This window comes from Octopus bimaculoides, chromosome 25 (genome assembly GCF_046866305.1).
Source record: "Octopus bimaculoides isolate indiv1 chromosome 25, ASM4686630v1, whole genome shotgun sequence".
Classification (NCBI taxonomy): domain Eukaryota; kingdom Metazoa; phylum Mollusca; class Cephalopoda; order Octopoda; family Octopodidae; genus Octopus; species Octopus bimaculoides.
In genome coordinates this window covers 3124472-3129471 of record NC_142952.1, presented here as the reverse complement: position 1 = coordinate 3129471, position 5000 = coordinate 3124472, and the positions used below count along the sequence as shown (strand labels likewise).

At 40.5% G+C, this 5000-nt stretch overlaps 1 protein-coding gene across 3 annotated transcripts in view; it reads left to right on the top strand.

The window, feature by feature from the left end:
• Positions 1–5000, top strand: part of LOC106868770 (cysteinyl leukotriene receptor 2) — a 200592-nt gene that overhangs the window by 94708 nt on the left and 100884 nt on the right. The window contains exon 2 of one of the 3 annotated variants that reach the window (XM_089342342.1): positions 2768–2986. The exons of 1 other annotated variant lie outside the window; for it this stretch is intronic. The gene's annotated coding sequence lies outside the window, so the exon portion shown is untranslated. Of the gene's footprint in view, positions 1–2767; positions 2987–4444 lie in introns of those variants that run through there. One more of the 3 variants, XM_089342344.1, reaches the window with a different exon arrangement.

Below are 5000 nucleotides of genomic sequence, written 5' to 3'. Positions count from 1 at the left end.
CAAAAAGATTATAGAGGTATAAGTCACTGAATTTACTTCGGTTTTTCCTTTGAGAGAATTCACGAGAGTCTTGGGAATTCAATTTTTTGTCACTCACACACACACACACACACATATACACACACACACATCAATTCAAGGAAACCCTGTGGATCGTAGTCAACAGCTTGTTAGCAGTCAGCTTACATATAGTTTGTATATATCATTTGAAGGAAAAAAAGGAATTGATCAAAAGAATGAATTACTCAATATATCAGAGTCACATCGTCTCATATCAAAATTAATGAAGTAACTTAGAGAAGATGACAAATGCCACACAGCTTCAGATGCAAAAGCAATTTACATTGCAAACTAAGTAATACATTCATATACGGTAAATATAAAAGAACAGAAGCTGTAGGCGTGGCTGTACGATAAGAAACTTGCTTCTCAACCACACATTTCCAGGTTCAGTCCCACTACGTGGCATCTCAGACATTTTTAATTTTCTTATGTCTGTGTAGTTGAATTCGTTTACTCTTTCAATAAAAAGTTAAGCATTCTTAAATAAATATAAAGAAAAGCAAACTATATAAAAAATGAAAACAAAACCAAAAATTATATTTATTATATAAATGAAAAGGAAAATTTAAATATAAATCCAAAATATACAATAGTAGAGTAGAATTATATTTAAAATTTACGGGAATAATACAGTAAGTAAAAGAATTTCCTGAGATTCACATAATAAATTGACACGTTTGTTTTGGCACACTGCGTTCTGACTTCGAATCCTGCCGAGATCAACGTTGATTTCATTGTCTTCAGATTGGAGTACCAATCTAAAGCAGTAGACGGACTTAGAGAATTCTTGGAGCGTTGGACGAGATGTCGAGTCCATGATAGTGCCGCGACACTCGCGGTGCCATTCGCCCTTCCTCGGCCTCTTTTTAATCCACGACTGCAGTTCGGTCATGGAGACGAGCTGTGGGAAAGCGCGCCTCACAAACGGCGACCACACCTGTTCACCGTCGTCTACGTAGAGCCGGAGATGTCGCACTCTCAGCGCGTGTCTAGAATAGATAAATAGATAGATAGATAGATAGATAGATAGATAGATAGATGGATAGATGGATAGATAGATAGATAGATAGATAATTATTACCGAATTGATACTGGATTGCTTTGATGTTATAAATGTACTTTTGGAACAACCTTAAGATGTTTTATCTGACATTGCTCGTGTTATCTTAATGTATCCCAATCACATTAAATATGGACAAGCGTGATTCACTTATCTTCTGTACTACAAACAATCTCCTTGGCGGGGAAAGTCAGTTAAAAAGCAGTCATGAACTTTCCCAAGTTGTGTTTTAATACGAAGTTTACTTCACACCATGCAGTGTTGGTTGATTATATATATATATATATATACATACATACATACATACATATATATTCATTTATAAATATATACATATATATGTATGTATATGTGTGTGTATGCATATATATATATATATATATATATATATATATATATATATATATATATATATATATATATATGTTCAAAATCACGGAGTAGGCGAACGAGTAGTATAACTAGGGTCAGCTAGTTTTAAATAAAAGATACGTTTGACAAACATCGAATGTCCAATGAAATTCCTAGGACAAACCCAGAATTGCAGAGACATCGACTGATAATACATTTAGTTTAATTACTTCTATCTTTAATTATTAATTATTTTGTTCGTTAATTCCATCCGTCATCAATTTTAACGTTCGTTAATCCCCTCATTAATTTTTATTTTCTCATTAATACTTTGTTTCTCATACAACTTGTTTATTCTCTTAAATCTGTACCTGGTCGAGTGGGTAAAATGTCTGACGGTTCGAATCTTGATTGAAATAACTTTTATCTGTCAAATAACCAGACCTTACGTTTTTTAATGCATCAAGTAACCTTTTAAGGTATCAAGTAGCCAGGCTCGAATTTTTGAAAGCCAAACAATCCACCAAATAGGCGGCGAGCTGGTAGAATTGTTAAAGCGTCGGGCGAAATCCTTAGCGGTATTTCGATCTCAGTCCTCAGTTCAATTTCCATCGAGGTCGACTTAGCCTTTCATCATTTCGGGGTAGATAAATTAAGTACCAGTGTAACACTGGGGTCAGTGTGATCGACTATCTCCCTCTCCAAAAAATCCGGGCCTCGTGCTTATAGTAGAAAAATTTTTTTATTAAGGCGGCGAGCTGGCAGAATCGTCAGCACCCCCCGGGCGAAATGCTCAGCGCTATTTCGTCTGACTCTCCGTTCTGAGTTTGACTTCGCCTTTCATCCTTTCGGGGTCGATAAATTAAGTACCAGTCAAGTACTGGGGGTCGATGTAATCGACTATACCCCTCCCCCAAAATTTTAAGACCTTGTGCCTTCAGTAGTAGTAGGAGGAAGAGGAGGAGGAGGAGGAGGAGGAGGAGGAGGAGGAGGAGGAAGAGGAGGAGGAGGAGGAGGAGGAGGAGGAGGAGGAGGAGGAAGAGGAGGAGGAGGAGGAGGAGGAGGAGGAGGAGGAGGAGGAGGAGGAGGAGGAGGAGGAGGAGTTAGTATCTAGGTGGTTATAAATCAGCTTCACTCTACCGAAATGGTTATTGATTATCGTCTGTCTCGAAACACGGTTATATTCATCTCTTCAGGTTTCGTGCCTATAATATAGAGGATTACCATATTTGTCACCTATTATAGACATCTTTTAATTTTTTCCCTTCTTTACTTTCTTTTTCTATCTTTCAGATAAGCTAAACAGAATCTTTCTCTTTTTCTTTCTTTCCTGTTTTTTTTTTTTTTTTTTTTACACTATTTCGGATTTCGTGTAATCACATCACATTCTCATTGTCTGAGGGTTTCACGATTTTCCACAAAGAGTAACAGAAAGATAGAGATAGAGAAAGAAGAGCAGAGATTGAAGTAGCAGACATGCCTCCTCCGGGATAGGACGCCGATCTTCAGCAGGTTAGTCATCATGATATTGTTTATTTTATCTATTATAATTATTTTTATTTTTATCATTCGTTTTTTTTTTTCTGTGAGTGTGTATCTTTTCTATCTGTTTCAGTCTTATAGAATTATTCCTTAGCAATCCTGTATGGAATCCTATTCTGAACCCGTAAGGCGGAAATGATTAAGATCTGAACAGAAATAAAAGGTGTCGTGCAAAATATAAGTCGGATACTCTTCGCACTTCTCAACACGGTTATGGCTTTTCTTCGTACCGCAAAATGAATAATAACTATACCGGAAGTGTGTGTATGTGTTTGTGTGTGTGCCTACGTATACGTATGTGTACACACACACACACACACACACACACACACACACACACATATATATATATATATATATATATATATATATATATATATGTATGTATGTATGTATGTATTGTCGAGGCGTATGGCTTAGTGGTTAGGATGTTGTACTCGTAATAGTGAGATTGTGGTTTCGATTCTTGGAGCGGGCGTTGCGTTGTGTTCTTGGGCAAAACACTTCATTTCACGTTGTTCCAGTTCACTCAGCTGACAAAAATTAGTAACGCAGCGAGGGACCAGCGCCTCGTCCAAGGAGGGGAATATACACGCACGCCATGGAAACCGGGAGACCGGCCCTTATGACCCTTGCATGGCTCGAGAAGGAAACATTTATTTATTTATGTATATATATATATATATATATATATATATATATATATATATATATATATATATATATATATATATATATGCATAGTTCGGCAGAAGAGACCGATAAAATAAGTACTAGGCTTACAAAAAATAAGTCCTGGGATCGATTTGTTTGACTGAAGGTGATGCTCCAGCATGGCCGCAGTCAAATGACTGAAACAAGTAAAAGAATAAACGAACAAATGTTATTGGACCCATTCCTATAGCTGCTGTGTTTTGTGAAGAGGTGAGAGAGAGGGGGAGAGGGGGAGAGGGGAGGGGAGGGGGAGAGGGGAGGGGAGGGGGAAGAGAGGGGAGGGGGAGAGGGGGAGAGATGGGGGAGAGAGGGGAGAGAGGGGGAGAGAGGGGGGAGAGAGGGGGGAGAGAGGGGGGGAGAGAGGGGGAGAGAGAGGGGGAGAGAGGGGGGAGAGAGAGGGGAGAGAGGGAGAGAGAGGGGAGGGGAGGGGGGATGGGGAGGGGAGAGAGAGAGGGAGAGAGGGGGGAGAGAGGGGGGAGAGAGGGGGGGAGGGGGAGAGGGGGAGAGGGGGAGAGGGGGAGAGGGGGAGAGGGGGAGAGGGGGAGAGGGGGAGAGGGGGGAGAGGGGGAGAGAGGGGGAGGGAAGAGGGGGAGAGAGGGGGAGGGAAGAGGGGGAGGGGAGATAGAGGGGGAGATGGGGAGAGGGGGAGGGGGAGAGAGAGAGAGGGGGGGAGAGAGAGAGAGAGGGGGGGAGAGAGAGAGTTCAGTGAGATTAGAAAGAGTAGGACGGACACGCTGTACCTCGAGAGGATACTTTCGTTGTGGTGCCTAGCGTCAGATTTCGAACCTTCATTGTCACCTCTAAAGCTAAGCGTAATTCATCCATGCCTTAAAGTAAATTATGTTAACAATGACTCAAATTCATTCACTCTGCATTGTACGAAAATACATTTATATGCATGTAGGCATCTTGAGAGTCTTTCAGAAATTTTATTACTGATCTTCTCATTGGTCCACAGAATAGACAAGGATTCTTCAGAGCAGAGTCGACATCTCCTGGAAATGATATCGTATGGTTTTGCGTGTCTTACTATAGCAAGTGAAGGAAGATGAAATTAACATAACTTGGTCCAGAACGTAAAGACGGACGAAATGCCGCTAAGCTTTAAGCCAGACGTTCTAATGATTTTGCCAGCTCGCTGCCTTAGGTACAGGTAACATCAAAGTTGTCAGCTGGTTCTAAGATCTCCAATCACTGGCGAGTACTTTACGATTCGTAAAACACACACGGAAACTTCAAAGGGCTGCAATGTTTTGTGTCAATTCCTTTT